Genomic DNA, 17705 nt, shown 5'->3' with positions numbered 1-17705 from the left:
GGAGAGCACTTTCAGTTTGCAGCAAACCTCTTTCTAACACTATTCATTAACCGTAAACGTTAATACTGCGCTGCTGTTTGTGAAACTGCACACACTGGACTCGCATTCGGGAGGACGTCGGTTCAATCCCGCGTCCGGCCACCCTGATTTACGTTTTCCGTGATTTCCCTAAATCGCTTCAGGCGAATACCGGGATGGTTCCTTTAACAGGACACGGCCGACTTCCTTCCCAATCCTTCCCTAATCCGATGAGACGGATGACCTCTTTGTTTGGTCTCTTCCCCCAAATACACCCATACACACACCTGAAACTACACAACCATAAAGTACGGCCGTAGTAAATGCAAATTGAAGAGCCTGTAGAACAATGCCTCAACAGTAAGTGATTACGGGTATAGTCCTCTTTCAACGCTTGAAAAATAAATGATTTTCCTGTTTATTTTTCAAGTAAAGTAAAAAGAAATGGTAAATCTGATTATGTTTATTTTTTCGATACACTTTTATCGTTCAGAAATCATTTATGCGTGCACAATGGACGCTTTCTGTAACTGCTGTGCCAAGTAGAGGGACCTCTTGCTGCCGGAACATTAATCATCGGCGGGAATTCCCGAAGCCCTCCTACTGTATCTGTGTACAGCTTATAATTCATTCCACTTACTCTACACCGAAATATGTTAGATGATAACACGCATTAACCTTCAAAATGGCGTCGGTAACGGAGGTTTGCGTTCGTGGCAGAGAGCTGTCACTGAGTTTCTTTCGGCGAAAAAAATCAGAGCATAGCATATTCACAGGTGCTTGCAGTATGCGTGCGAAGATCTGACAATGGTCAAAAGCTCGGCGAGTCGTTGGGCGAGGCGTCTGTCATCATCGCAACAAGATAAATCTGTCCAATCTCCCACATGTCCGATCTCCCACATGTCAAGTTCGAACATAATAAATTTCCTTGAGATGGAAAAGCTTCTGTCCGCAACTCAGCACGGATCATCAAAGCATCGCTCGTGCGGAACTCAGCTTGCTCTCTTCGCGCACGATATCCTGTGAACCACAGATGGAGGAAAACAGGCAGTTTCCAAATTCCTACATTTCCGGAAAGCATTTGACACGATACTTCACTGCAGACTGTTAACGAGGGTCAGAGCATACGGAGTAGGTTCCCAGGTATGTGAGCGGCTCGAAGGCTTCTTAAATAGTAGAACCTAGAACGTTGTCCTGGATAGCGGGTATTCATTAGAAATAAGGGCATCGTCTGGAGTGACCCAGGGAAGTGTGATACGCGTTGGACCTCTCTTGTTCTCTATATTTGTACACGGTCTGACAGATAGGGTGAGAAGCAGTCTGCGACTGTTTCCTGATAAAGCTGTAGTGTGCGGGGAAGTGTCGGCGTTGCGTGACTGAAGGAGGATACAAGATGACGTAGACAGAATTTATATTTGGTATGATGAATTCTAGGTTGCTCTAAATGTAAAACGAAAGAAAAGAAAGAGGAAGGAAGATAAAAGTTTGGCGAACTGTCGACAGCGCAGTCATTAGAGAAAATTTAAGTTAATGCAGATACGTAGGGGAAATAACCACGTAATGTTCAAATGCAGTATTCATGGTGTGCTGCTTGAGACCGATTAAATATCTAGGCGTAATGATGTAAAGTGATGTGAGATGGAATGAACACGTAACGAAGGTAGTAGGACAGGTGAACTTCGTTTTATAGGGAGAATTCCAGGAAAATGTAGCTCATCTAAAAAAGAAACAACATATAAGGCACTAGTGTTATCCATTATCTATTACTGCTCAAGTGTTCGGGAGCCCCATCAGATCGGATTAAAGGAAAACGTCGAAGTAAGTCGGAAGCGTACTGCTAGATTTGTTATCCGTATTTTCGATCAACACATGAGTATTACGGAAGTGCTTCTTGAACTCAAATGGGAATCCCTGGAGGGAAGATGACGTTTCTTTTTCGCGAAACAATACTGAGAAAGTTTAGAGAACCGGCATATGCGGCCGACTACAAAAGGATTCTACTCGCGCCAGTGTATGTGCATTTCACATAAGGATTAAGAAGACAAGATAGAGAAACTAAGGCTCGTACGAAGCTATAGATAGTCGTTTTTCTTAAGCTTAGCAAGTGGAACAGGGAAGGGAGTGGCTAGTGGTGGTACAAGCCTCCACCCCGCCATGCATTGTGTAGAGACTTGTGGAGTATCTATGTATATGTAGAATAACTATGTCGTTTTACCTGTCCATAAATTGGAAAAGCGGTTTTATTCAGTGAACTTTCGATTTTGGAAGCGGGCGGAAGTCACATGGAACGAGATATGGCGAATACGGCGGATGCTGGAAGACAAGAATGAACTTGTTCGCTAAAAAACTGCTTCAGACTGTTACATGGCGCATTGCCCTTGTGCAAAAATCATATGCTTTCCGTTCACAAATGTGTTTTTTTTTTCATTCTTACTCTTTCTCTCAGCTTGACTGGAACTTCTTTGTAATATTGTTGATTGGCATTTGAGTCTAAGGCACCCATCCAGTGATGATAACACCCTTGATATCGAAAAAAGAGCTGCATTGCCTCCAGTTTTGACTGGTTATTTCGGGATTTTTTCGTTCTTGGTGATCTGGGGTCTTCAGTGCATCGACCAACATTTTGTTTCGGGCTTATACTAGAATATTCATGTTGTATCACCTGTGACAACATATCTGAGTACGTCTGGCTGTTCTGTGAGTTGTTCCAGTATGTCAGAGCAAATGTGCTTGCAATCGACTTTTAGTTCTAGGAAGAGACCTTGTAGGACTATTTTTGCACAAACATTTGACCCATTTAATTAATAATGAAAAATCTGTCCTACTCTTTCTTCCTTAGTTTATCATATCGACGATTTTTCGAATGCTCAGACATCGGTCTTTCCGCCCGATTTGATTAATTTTCTGAACGTCTTCCTCAGTTCTTGCAGTGCGGACATCGATAATCTTCGATCTCTTTGCAACCTTCAGAAAACAGGTTTTGCCATTGCAAAACTCGCGCATGTGACACAAAATTATTATCAAACTTCCTCTTTAACTTTTGGGTACATTCTGTTGGCTATTTTTTAACTTTACAACGAGTTTAAGGTTCAAACTGGCTCTGAGCACTATGGGACTTAACTGCTGAGTTCATCAGTCCCCTAGAACTTAGAACTACTTAAACCTGACTAACCTAAGGACATCACACACATCCATGCCCGAGGCAGGATTCGAACCTGCGACCGTAGCGGTCGCGCGGTTCCAGACTGTAGCGCTTAGAACCTCTCGGCCACCCTGGCCGGCCGAGTTTAAGGTTGATATGCTGCTCTAGTCAACTATGATTGCGACACAACTACACAACACTGTCTTTGTAGCCAGGACTCAATAGTAAACTAATTCAGACAGAAAGTCGAAACGACAGCTGGTAACTCCAAAAGCATCAAGGTCGACTACATTGCAACACCATCTTCGTCAATGTGGTCTCACAGCAGCAGGTGCGCAGTCTCGATATATGATTGTCAGACCTCGTATAATCAACTGCCAGTATGCCTCACTGACTTCAAATGGTGCAATATTAGCGTGTCAGTGAATTTGAGAGTGACAGAATGGACTGTCTCAAGGAAATACGCTTGTCATGTCGTGGCATTTCCACTTTTACAGGGAACGATGCTACAGTAGTAATGCATATATGGGTAAACAGGTAAAATAGAGCCATACACTGATCCACTGGATGGGGGTGGGGGGTGGGGGGGGGGGTAGGTAGGGGGACTAATGTACTTCACTATATTACCACAGCATGGTATTTTGTCCACATTGCCGTAACGGACTGTACACATACACCATGCATTCAAAAAGTTCGAGATTTATTTTATTAATGGTGGTGTCAGTGCAGTAACTACGATGGCAGCTGGAAATAATAAGTATGCTATATCCCCATATCTTCCACTGGGAGATGCTTGATAAGCAATAGTAAGATGCAGGTAAACAAAAACAAGGGTTTATTATGACCACAGTTGAGAAATTTCATAAAAAAGGCAAAACTCTTCTTAATAAAATTAATACAACTTCTTAGACAACAGCAGGTATAGGCCTGGAACACACAGTGAATAAACTTAGTGGGATGTGAAGACTAGGCAACTAATAATCCTTAACAATGGGAGGTTGAGCGTTCGGCATAGGTGGCTGACAGGTACGTCTCGGAATATCACTGGAAAGTCGTAGGTCCTGTTGCAGTGGCTTGCCACCGGGCTCTGACTGAAGGGCTGCCAAGAGCAGTTGCATGAACTGGCCCAAAGCTTCGGTGAACTGCTGATGTGCTTTTTTTTCTTTATTGTGATTTCATTCCCCTGGCCCATATGGGCGGGGGAGGGCTGTCAGTGGCACAATCCGCCGCTCTTCAGCCGAGGGACATGACAACTAATACAAGAATAAAATGTTACATATGAGGTGATAAAAAAAGGAGGGGCTTAAAACAGAGTAAGGCGAGATAATGGAGGTAAAAATACACTGACATGGAGACGTTCATGGGGGGACAATTAAAAAAGTTGACATAAATTTAAAAACACAATTGGCGATTTGTACAACATAAAAAAGACACTGATGTCACACACACATTAAAAGTTGACCACTGTATTATAAACACTCCAGAACAACACACTTTAAACCCACTTGGAGCACACACAATGAAGAATAAAATTTCCAGGTGGGACCTGCCGAGGGAGAGGCTAGAGAGGATGGAAAAGGAGTGGAGAGCAAGGTTCAGGAGGGGAGGAGGCGGGATGAAAACAGTAGGGGCGGCAGCGGATGTACCAAGAGGCAGGAGACAGGTGGGACAGGAGATGAAGAGGGAAGACGAGGCAGGAGGGAGTGCAGAGACACTGAAGGGGAGCACAAGAGAGGGAGGGGGAGTAGGAGGGGGAAGCCGCTCATGAGAAGGGAGGGGAAGGAGAGGGAGGCCTGAGGAGGAGGCAGAAGGATAATGGGGTTAGAGTTGGTAGGAAGGTTATATCTCAGGGCGACAGCTGACGTGTTGGCTTGCATCGCGCTATATAGCCGAGGCATGGGGAAATTGGTGTCGATGCAGTTCCACACACATGACACGGCAGAGGAAATAGGTCCCTTGCATGGAGGACCTCTGGTGGTGCTCATCCTGCCGTCTGTCGGCTTCATTGTGATCGGCGCAGTCCGGATAGGCAACGCCTTGTGTACATGCAACCACGTGATGCATCCGTGTCTGAGGGGTTACCCGTGCAATTAGGCGAACGATCCTGTAGGCGAACGTCGTGTACATGGCACCCTTTCCCCGGCGCCGGGAGCACCCCCTGGTGGGTTTGGGTTCCGAGCACTCTGGTCGGCGTCCACTGGTGGTTGCCCAGGACGGGCACTGGAAGACCAGCCTCCACAGGGGAAGATTAAGGGGCTGGTGGAGGTGGAGCCTGGGCAATGACGTCCCTCTGTGGCACAGATGAATCTGGAACAAGGAAAGGCACTGAGTTTCTGTTGGCTGCCAATTGTAGTTTCATGGGGTGGATTTGGTTCAGATGTTTGTGACGCCGTGAAACATTCAGGAGTTGTATTATGCCACTGCCCGTCCTAACAGCTGTGTCGTCATGGATTTAAAAGCGAGGAGGACGACCCCATATTGGTGATACCTTTAGCTGACGTGGGTGGAGGATGGAAAGCAGTGATCCCTGTGGTGGTCCATGGAGGCGTTCGTCTGAACTAGTCCCCTCCTGCAGTGTCGATCGATAGGATGCCAAAATGGTAAAGAGTGCATCGTCCAAAGAATAGGGATGGCGAAGCTTTGACAGCTGATCCCTAAATGTTCGAACGAACCACTCCGCCAGACCATTGGACGCCAGGTGAAAAGGCACTGTGTGGACGAGAGCAAATCCACTGGATCACAGAAAGATGTGATCTTGGCAGACGTAAACTTATTCTTATTGTCTGTGAGTATTGTTTATGGTAAACCTTCAGTTACGAAGATCTGGATCAGATGAGGTGGAAGATATCTGGGATATGTAGGAAAAACCAGATCTGTCGTCGACCACAATGAACCACGAATAGCCGAGAAAAGGGCAAGTGAAATCCAAGTGGAGTCGTGACCATGGTGTCGATGTCTCTGGCCATGGAAAATTGCGATTCAGTGGGGCTGCTTGTTTGCTTTGGCATGGTGTGCAGGTGGAGACCAAGGCAGAAATGCTACTGTCTATCCCTTTCCAATATACATGCTGCCACACAATGTGTTTTGTCAGTACGGCTCACCAATGACCTTGGTGAACCAGGTGTAGCACCTGGCTTTGAAGACAGGATGGGATGACTATACGAGTGCGGCCGTTTTTGCTCTGAAGCAACAAGACACCACTGAGGGCAGAAAACTCATGCTGGTGATGCCAATAACCTTGAACGTTTGGAATGACTACCTGCCAGTGTAAGGATGCTCATTTCCACTGGACTAGAAGGAGAAGTTTATGAAGAACCAGGTCTTCCGCAGAACAATGGGCCACGAGCTTAGCATCGATAAGGAGTGAGGGGAGAGCTGCTTCGTCTTCAGTATCTAAATGGCCACAGACATCTGGATCGGAATCAAAGGAGAAGTCATGGACCACCGGCAACCTCAAAGGTAGATTGGTGTTGGAATGGTGAGTCGTAAAATGGTACTGAATTTAATAGGAATAACTGGCGAGAAACAGAGCTCATTGTTGAAAGCGGTGCTCCGATTTTGTGAGGATGTTGGCATCCGCACGAAACAGTGGCAGCAATGGTTTATGGTCCATCACTAGGATGAAATTACGACATTAAACATAATGAGCGAATTTTGTAAAGCAAAGACGGTGGCCAGTGATTCTTTTTCTGTTAGTCGATAGTTGCATTAGACCGACGCCAATGTCTTCGAGATAAAGGTGACGGGTCGTTCCACCCCATTGACTATATGAGAGAGGACGGCCCGTACACCATAATCGGATGCGTCCAACACGATGACCACATGAAGTGACGGATCGTAATCCATCAGACATGTAAGTTGAAATGATGATTTCTTAATGGCGTGGAAAGCTCGATTGCAAGTAGTGTCTAAATTCCACAACACTTTCTTGCATAAGAGATGATGCACAGGCGTAGTGATAGTTGCTGCATGGGGAATGAACTTACGACAGTAATTCAGGTGGCCCAATATAGATTGAAGTTGATTGACATTTTTCGGTTATAGTGAATCCTGCATAAACTGGACATATTGCGGCGTTAGACGGACTCCTGAAGCGCTGAGAATTTGTCCCAGATATTTCACTTGACGAAGAAGAAAAGAGTGTTATGTTGTCAGCCAGGTCTTGTGTGGACTGTCCCAAAATGATGATGTCATCTAGGTAGTTGGCTGTGCCCAGCACTTCCCACGTAAGGTGTTCCAAATATCGCTGGGGCTCTTGCAATCCCAAAGGGGAGGCGATTGTAACGGAAGAGACCGAAAGGTGTGTTCATTACCTGCAATTCACGCGACGCCTCAACCATCGGAAACTGTAGACATGCGACCTTGAGGTCAGTCTTAGAGAAGATCTCGCTCCCAGTCAGTCGAGTAAGAATCTCGTCCAACTTTGGGATATGGTAAGCATCCACAATGGATTGTACGTTAATCGTGCCCTTGAAATCGCCACATAAGCGAAGGGAGCAATCTGGTTTGTCGACCAGCACGATGGGTGGTGCTCACTGACTATTGGAAACAGCTGTGAAGATGCTGACGCCTTGCAAACGTAGCAGCTGCACCCATAACGTATCCCTCAGGGCGAATGGGACGTTCCGAGCATTGAAAAAACGAGGCATGGCCAGTGGGAGGAGGTTCCTATGTGCTTCATATCCCACAACGCCTGTACTAGAAGGCTGAAACAGTCAATGATACTTTTCGTATCGACGACAAGGGGGCGACGTCTACAGGTCGCGCTCCCATGTTAGAAGAGGACCGTCAGCTGTTCGTTGATCACCTCTATGTCACTGCTGTAACTGAGGGGGCGCAAGGGGAAAGATTGCAGTGGAGAAGAGCCCAGCCACCTGTAGGTGTTCCACAAGAAGATCGAGGTGGTGAAACAGGTGTCCACCTGGAAGTTGACTGGGTGATCATTGACGAACATCTCCGCTTTGTGACCCGTCTTGTTGCAGGATGTACATCTGGCACGGCGAAACCTGCACTGTGATGAAATAGTTAACGCAGGAGGGCAACAGTTGGGGGCGGCGGGCAAGGAATGCCTGTTTACCAATAGGCAGAGAATCCATAGGGAGAGGGTATGGCGATGCGAATAGACAGAAGAAGGATCTTGTATGGAAGCTGACACACGGAGGCACTGCTCGAATGCTCGAGCGATCTGAAGACAAGCGTCGAATATGGGGTTTTTCAGTTTCAGTAAGTCCATCCGAAGCGTCTCATCGCGTGCATGTACCAGGGGATGTCCCAAACGAGTGACGCAGCGTAAGACTGTTTGCATGTTTATTGGAACTCCGAAAACAGCATTCCCGAGAAGGACCTTGGAGCGTCGCGACTCATTTACAGTAGCATTGACCCTGTTGCTTATGACAGCTTAAAAATTTATGCCGTGCCATAGCAACGTGGACCTACAAGGCAAAATATTCTTGTAAGAGTAAAATTTGACTTCCTCATGTGATTCTAATTCAGGTTTCAATGGCTGAAGAAGGCGGTAAATCTATGTTTCAACATAAGCGAGGAGAAACGCCCGATGATGGGCGTCGCCTGAGATACCACACGCTAGAAAATGCTGCTCAAGGTGCCCCACGTATTTCGCCCAAGGCTCGACTTCCTTGTCAAAACGGGGAAAGGTCGGAGTGGCACCAAAACCTTTAGACATGAGATTCGGCCGAGAAGGGCGTTGGAAGCTGTCGGAGGCTGCTCTTGTAAAGCTCGCTATCGTGGCGACCATCCCTTGCTTGACCTGCTGCATGTCCCGCAGACAGAGCAATGTATGTTGTGTCAAGTCTAGGGCTTTGGATAGTGGCTGTTCGTCCATTGAGAAACAAGAAAAGAAACCGATATCAAGTGATCTGGGAGAATAAATAATTGAGTGAAACAACACACGTGACCACCTGAGTCTAAATACTTCGTCGCCGTTGCTACATCTCTCATGAGGAGATGCTTGATAAGCAATAGAAAGACATAGGTGAACAGAAACAAGGGTTTATTACCACCACGACAAAGACACTTAATAACAAAAGAAAAATTCTTCTCAATAAAAATAATACATCATCTCAGAAACTAACACACACAGTGAATAAACGTAGCGGAACGTGAAGACTATGCCACTGATAGTCCTTAACAACAGAGGTTCGGCGTTCGGCGTAGTTGGCCAACAGGTATGCCTCTGAAAATCACTGGAAAGTCGTAGGTCCCTCTGTAGTGGCTTCCGACCGGGCTCTGACTGATGGGCAGCGAAGAGCAGTCGCATGAACTGGCTCAGACCTTCGATTAAGCGAACTGCCGACGTGTTGGCTTGCACCGCCCTATATAGCCAGAGCGTGGAGGAATTGGTGCCGATTCAGTTCCACACACGTGACACGGCGGAGGAAATAGGTCCCTAGCACGGAGAACCTCTGATGCTGCTTGTGCTGCTGTCTGTCGTCCTTGTTGTGACCGACACAGTCCGGGTGGGCAACGCCTTCTACATATGCAACTCTGTGATACAGTAGTGTCTGATGGGTTGCCGATGTATGTAGGTGGACATCGTGTACGTGGCAGACTGTTAACAGCAAATGTGCAGTCGACCTGTCAGTTGTCAGCACGCGCTGTTAATAAGTGGTCATGCAACCTAGGGTATCATTTTTGATGACACAAATCGCAATGGAGCAACACCTCTAAATAAAGTATTCAAGAGCTTCTCCAAAATGTTTCGAAGAAGAGAAGAGTGAATGGAAAATCTGTCCCGCACACCTTGATTCCTGAACAAAAACAAAGACCAGAATGACATTATCACCCTGCAGCGGAGTGTGCGCTGATATGAAACTACCTGTCAGATTAAAACTGTGTGCGGGACCTTTGCTTTTCGCTGCAAGCACTCTACCAACTGAGCTCCTTTCATTCAGGAGTGCTACAGGTAGTTCTGCTCGGTTCGCAGGAGAGCTTCTGTTAAGTTTGGAAGGTTGAAGACGAGGTACTGGCAGAAGTAAATCTGTAAGGACGGGGAGTGAGTCATGCTTGGATAGCTCAGTTGGTGGAGCACTTACCCGCGAAAGGCAAAGGTCCCGAGTTCGAGTCTCGGTCCGACACGCAGTATTAATCTGCCAGGAAGTTTCAGAAGCAAAGACGCATGGACGTGTCCCACGACATGTTCTGAATGCGCGTCCCACGAAATGTTCTGAATGCGAAATGCGGACAGTTCTGTTCCGACAAAATGCAGAACTTCACTTGGGGCGTCAGTGCTACCACGACATAATGACATCCTAGCCACTGTGAAGTATGGATTTTCTGTGTGTCATAGCAAGCGTAGATGTAATTCAGGAGGAGGTCAAGTGGATACTACAACATACATAAAATATTAGTTCATGTTGCTGTAATTCTTTAGTATACAATACCTAACTTACAACGGAAAATTTCCAAGTGTAAATAAATAATCTTGCTGAAACTTGGTGTGTGTGAAGAGGGGGCAAAATAATGTGATGTGTACGTTTTTCTTTTTTGTTTTTCTTGTTTGTACCCAATTTCACTTTCACGAGCCTAAAAGGTAGCCTGACATATAAGATTTAGAGGTAATATCTTTAAAACGATGACACATAAGAAATGTTTTCCATTTGAAAGCATGTATGTAATTAACGTTTTTGAAAACTGTACTATATTGTGTATTTAAACCGGGAACCTAGAAACGATGGAGAACCTTCGTCCCCGCCGTAGCCCTCAGTGGTTCACAACCCCACAACAGGCCACAGCAGTCCACCCACTCCACCGCCGCCCACACCGAACCCAGGGCTATTGTGCGCTTCGGCCCCCAGTGGATCCCCCCCCCCCCCCCCTTTCCTCGCGAACGTCTCATACCAAACGAGTGTAATCCCAAATGTTTGCGTGGTAGACTAATTATGGTGTATGCGTACGTGGAGACAGTGTTTGCACAGCAATCGCCGATATAGTGTAACTGAGGCGGAATAAGGGGAACCAGCCCGCATTCGCCGAGGCAGATGGAAAATCGCCTAAAAATCATCCACAGGCTGGCCGGCACACCGGACCTCGACACTAATCTGCCGGGAGGATTGGTGCCGGGGACCGGCACGCCTTTCCGCTCGGTAAGCAGCGCGTTAGATCGAGCGGCTAGCCGCGCGGGTTGAAAACTGTATTATCAACTTTGTGTAATAATTCGAAATTTTGCAAAATACTCCACCACCATCAATTAATTTTTAAAAATGAAAACTTTTGTTACAATATAAATTAAAGAAGCTTTCAAGCCACATACATACAGGTGTAATAAAGCTAGTTCCTGAAATAACATGTTTGGAAAATAAACCATACGCAATGTGCTGTTGAAGTATTTACAAGAGACCTAATTAAAAGATCTAAACATTAATTATTAAGCTAATTATTTATTTTATTTATATTTTTATGCTTTAAATTGTTATTTTACGTTTTAAAGTCATGTTACTTTTTTTATTTTACTGTTTCATATATGTGTATTTCGTTAGTTGGAAATGATTATTAACTCCTTAATATGACACAAATCATTACAATAATGATAATCTGTAAAGAAATGCGTAAACATATCGTTTTTTTTACACCAAACACATAAAATGAACGAAGCTTCTTCATATAATATACACGACGGACAACAAAATTACCACGAGTGATCATCTAAATATCCTAACAGTTTGGAATCGTGTTGAATTTTGTTTTTTATTGTCATCTCCGTCGTCTGTATTACATGAAGAATTTTCGTCCATTTTATGCGCATGATATAAATAAACGTAATGTTTTAAGCTTTTTTAGATTACAATTATTGTAATGATTTTGTATAATATTAATGAGTTACTTTTTATTTTCAAGTAACAAAATACAAATATGTACATATGTGAAACGGTAAACTAAAAAAAATTAGATATTTTAATTAGGCATGTTGAAAACACTCCAACAGCACATTGTGTACAGCTTATTTTCCAAACATGGTATTTCAGAAAACAGCTTTATTACACATGAATGTATGTGGGTTGAAAGTTTCTTTAATTTATGATGTATCAATAGTTCCCGTTTTTCAGAATTAATAAATGGTGGTAGCGTATTTTACAAAGTTTCAAATTAATACAAATGTCGATTACTGTTTTAAGAACATTGATTACGTATGAACTTTAATCTGAGAAACACTCTTTGTATATCCTTCCGAAGATATTCTCACTAAACCTAATAATCCCAATTTATCTTTTGGGGCGTATTTTACACCTTAAAAGTGAAATTGAGCACAAACAAAATATTATGTATTGCATTATCTGCCCCTCTGCACCGGTCCCCTCACCCTCTCCCCCCCCCCCCCCTTCCTCTCCTCCAAGTTACATCATGATAGTTATTTGCACTTGGGAGTATTCCCTTGTTAGACGCATTCCACGTGCACTCGAAGGACGGTATACTCTGATAAGCCGAAACATTGCAACCACTGCCCACCGCGATAGCCCCTGGTGGTGTTGCGGGAACATGACGCTGTTACAAAGGTAGGTAAGCGGCGCAGATACTGGCGGGGGATCACCCTAGCGAAGATAAGCGGCGCAGATACTGGGGGGTGGGATCACCCTAGTGAAAAAAATGGGCTGCAGATGGGGAAATCCATTGAGATGAGCGACTTTGACAAAGAGCGGGTTATTATTACGCAGAGCCTGTGAACGAGTATCTCGAAAACTGCAAAGTTAATCGAATGTTCACGTGCCACTACAGTGAGTATCTACGGAAAGATAAGGACACCCAGGACTGTTCACAGAATGTGGGTTTCGGAGGCTTGTCTGGTCTGTAAAGTAGGATAGGTGGTGATTGTGACATCTCTGCCGAAAGAGCACAATGCTGGTGCACACAGAAGTGTTTCGGAGCACAACGTTCATTGTACATTGTTCAGCAGGGAGCTCCGGAGCAGAACATCCCTATATGTTCACGTGTTGACCCAACGACATCGTTCAATACGATTGCAGTGGGCACGAGACCATCGAGATTCGATCGTCGATCTATGGAAACGTATCGGCCCTTCGGTCGAATTACAGTTTTGCTATTCTCTGTCGATGGTCGTCTCCACAAATGCCGTCATCGAGGTGAACGGCGGCTCGAAACGTGCAGCGCGCCATGGACACAGGTTGGTGGGAGCACACGAAGGCAACTGTGAACCACATGAATCCCTTCACTCTTGATGTCTTCCCCGACAGCGCTGTCATCTTTCAGCTGTATAATTGTCCGTGTTTCTGAGCCAGAACCGTGATAAGTAGTTTGAGGATCATTATAATGAATTCACATCGAAATCTCGGCTACCAAATTCGCCTGATTTAAATCCTATGGAACCTATTTAGGTCGCTGTCGGGTGCCATCACCGCGTACGCAAATCAGCGGCCCGTTTTTTACGCGAATTACATGACCGGCGCGTAGACATCTACCATGTACGTCCACAAACCTGCCAAAAACTGTAGGATCCCTGATACCGAGAATCAGTGATGTATTTCGGTCCAAAGACGGACCAACACCCTATTAAGCAGGCGATAGTAATATTTTGGCTCATCAGTGTATGTTTATTAGTGTCACCGAATATGAGAATAATTGTTTATACTTGAATTCTACTTAAATATAGTCACATATCAATGTGCATTTAACTTAAAATTTGGTACAGAGTTCTGACTAATAATACTAGCACTGCTGGATCTGAACTATGTTGGTGCTGTTCTCTTAATAGCCGATACAGAGTGAGCGAACGGCACTGCACTCTGAGATAAGAAGACATCCAGCAGCGACGGTGTATGGAACCTCCTGACGACGTTTCTTCACCGACGTCTCTCATTCGTGACTGCGTTTAGCAGCGATTGTCTTTAGCGTGTTGTGCCGTCGTGGAGCACCAACTGTAATCTGGGTCTCACTATTCGGACGACACCACAGAGTTGAACAACATCCCAAAGAAGGACTTACCTGACAGTTTCACACAGCTGTATGAAAGTTTTGTGCGTTGTACTCAAGTGATAGGAGACTATGTAGAACACCTGAAGTATTGCGAAGTATTACAACCACGGTCTTAATGTTTCTCTGCTTTTTATTGTTTTTTTTTTTAAATCCAGTCTCGAACCTTTTTTGGGCCGACAGGGTAGTCAACAGATTTAAATCGACACTGGAAATCTACTCTCTGGGTATGCACCTGTATGCATCGAAGGCTGAGTGCCATATGCTGCCCGCTCGAATGGTGAAAAGTATGCCAATGTGTCGGCTACTGTTGTGCGGAAACCATTCAGACTGGAATGGGCACGTGAACTCCTTCACTGATGTGGTGATCGGCCAAGTATGGTGTTTTCAGAGGAGCCCCGCTTCTTTCTGTCCTTCAACGGTGACTCATGCATGTTTGGCGCTACCATGGTGATCGCAGCGTGGCAGCCTGAACTGCTAGGTGGCAAAACAGGAAAACTCCATGTCTGGTTTGTTTGAGTCATCATTAGGTTCAGCATGCTATCGCAGTCTAACGGACTGAGGATAAAGGGGACTCTGAATAGCAACAATTATATCAGTGAACTCTTAGAGCTCGATGTATTGTTTCCCTTCCATATGAAACCAGGACTCTAAGAGTTATATGGCGCATTTTCTGTGGTATTTCGGTAAATACTATAAAATTTATTTCTGTCAAAATCTAATAATTTCCGTAATGGCTGATGTAGTTTCGACGGACTAGTTATTTTCAGTATCCGTAAATACTTTTTGACCGATGGCTGCGACATATGATGCTAGGATACGATATTTCTATGAGGTTCGTACTAGAACAAATTTGCAATTTCGTTTTTGCACTGCGTAGATTGAGTCAATCCAACGGAATAAAGCTTATCACGTGTTTCACGTGATGTCTGACATCGGTTTGTTTCTCATTGCAAACAAAACGTGATTGAGTAGTATGGCTATTGGGTTTCTGGCGCATAGTTCAAGTGGCTGCCGCAAACCAAATCTACAGTTACTGAGTCTAAGATGTTGTTGTCGAGCAATTAAAAAAACAGAACAGGAATTTTAAAAATACAAGATGGTCGTGGTGTGAAATTCAAAAATTCAAGGGCGAGGAGCTAACGCAGTTGTGCTACTGGAAAATTCAAGTTATGCTTTGGAAACCAATAGTCGCTACAATCCAAGATTGTGCCATGTTCTAAAGTATCTGAAACACTTGCATCATTTATAGAAATTGATAAGTTTCGCCGAAATTGTGTAAATTAGAGTCATGTCCAAAAGTATCCCAATGATCTGAATTTTTTGCGCTACATTCAAAAGTATTTACACACACACACACACACACACACACACACACACACACACACACACACAGGCCTGAATTTTTGACCATGTTCAAAAGTATCCAAATGACTTGTGTTACTTATCAAAATACACCAGTTTCACCCAAAGAGTGTAAATTGCTGTCATGTTTAAAAGTGTATGAACGATCTGAATTCTGTATCATGTTACGAAATGTAAAGATGTTTGTAGTACCGGTGCAAATCACAATATCAAAAAATATGAAAGCCCAGAGACACAAGTATTTCGTCTCTCTCTTTCTCCATTTTCATAATTCGCTGAAAACATATCAAGTACTGTACTATCTCATCAGTCTCAACGGTAAACTTCATGTCACATCTTTTAATACCATTGGAAACTATATACTATTCGCTATGAAACAGGAGGGCGAGCATAAACCATAAGGGAAAGTGGGGGAATTTGCCCCACCTAAGACATTTTGATTATAACCTTTATGCTATAATGCCTAAAGCACCCAATTTTCGTATAGCGCTAGCCACATGTGTTTAATGTAGCATAAATAAAAACTATAAATTAACAGTCACACGTTTCAGAAAAAAACTGGTTACTGTGACATCATTGCATTGCATCATTTTATCTGACTACCACGTAAAATGACACAGCGAGTGGGATGAATTGGCAGAAGATATGGCAGAAGGCATTTAATTCCACACATCTTATAATATATCTATTGGATATTATAATCATTAAACAAAACACTGAACAACATAGTTCCGAAAAAGAAAAACAGCGAAAATATAACTTTAATTAACTGCATAATAGATACAGAGCAATAACAACCGTTTTCTTGTAAAACAGCGAGAAAAATGAGGAAGACAATTCGAGTATATGAATATTCAGTAATTGGTCTCATGCGTATCTTTAAACAACTTAAGCTTCTTCAAACAGGAGTCAAAGTTATAGTTTTCAGCACTGTCCCACCCACTGCATTCAGAATGATACGAAGAAGCACAAGAACTACACCAGCACGATTCAACGCCATATTTACCGAATTCAGCACATATTATGCACAGATATGTTGTGCTGGGTGGTGCTCTACCCAATAGAAGTCCCATAATGAACAGCTCTGATGGCATTTCTTAATTCACCTGCTGTCCAAGAAGCTCTCTTTGTTTTACTAGTGTATGCCCTTGGTATCTGAACAAAGGAAAACATTCTTATAAAACTGATGCACTGTGTTATTTTGACTTTCATTAAATATACATTAACGCATCTTATTTAGCTTCCTACTGTCATTAATGTGAAACTGAAGTGAGTTAAATGACGCACGCAGCCTCTATGCGTCAAATTACCCCAACAAGCATGGCCTGTATAAGACTATAGTTCTACACTCCCCCGCCGGCCGCGGTGGTCTAGCGGTTCTAGGCGCTCAGTCCGGAACCCCGCGACTGCTACGGTCGCAGGTTCGAATCCTGCCTCGGGAATGGATGTGTGTGATGTCCTTAGGTTAGTTAGGTTTAAGTAGTTCTAGGTTCTAGGGGACTGATGACCACAGATGTTAAGTCCCATAGTGCTCAGAGCCATTTGAACCATTTCTACACTCCCCCTTTGCTTGAGAGAAATAATACACTACTGACGATTAAAATTGCTACACCAAGAAGAAATGCAAACGATAAACGGATATTCATTGGACAAATATATTATACTAGAACTGACATGTGATCACATTTTCACGCAATTTGGGTACATAGATCCTCAAAAATCAGTACCCGAACTACCACATCTGGCCATAATAACGGCCTTGATAGGCCTGGTCAATGAGTCAAACAGAACTCGGATGGCGTGTACAGGTGCAGCTGCCCATGCAGCTTCAACACGATACCACAATTCATCAAGAGTAGTGACTGGCGTATTGTGAAGAGCCAGTTGCTCGGCCAACATTAACCAGACGTTTTCAATTGGTGAGAGATCTGGAGAATGTGCTGGCCAGGGCAGCAGTCGAACATTTTCTGTATCCAGAAAGGGCCGTACAAGACCTGCAACATGCGGTCGTGCATTATCCTGCTGAAATGTAGGGTTACGCCGAGATCGAATGAAGGGTAGAGCCACGGGTCGTAACACATCTGAAATGTAACGTCCACTGTTCAAAGTGCCGTCAATGCGAACAAGAGGTGACCGAGACGTGTAGCCAATGGCGCTCCATACGATCACGCCGGGTGATACGCCAGTATGGCGATAACGAATACACGCTTCAAATGAGCGTTCACCGCGATGTCGCCAA

At 44.3% G+C, this 17705-nt stretch overlaps 1 protein-coding gene across 1 annotated transcript in view; it reads left to right on the top strand.

The window, feature by feature from the left end:
- LOC126297875 (uncharacterized) overlaps window positions 1-17705 on the top strand; it is a 314410-nt gene that overhangs the window by 276611 nt on the left and 20094 nt on the right. The window lies entirely within an intron of this gene.

This window comes from Schistocerca gregaria, chromosome X (genome assembly GCF_023897955.1).
Source record: "Schistocerca gregaria isolate iqSchGreg1 chromosome X, iqSchGreg1.2, whole genome shotgun sequence".
Lineage (NCBI taxonomy): Eukaryota > Metazoa > Arthropoda > Insecta > Orthoptera > Acrididae > Schistocerca > Schistocerca gregaria.
This window is presented reverse-complemented; position numbering and strand designations above follow the sequence as displayed.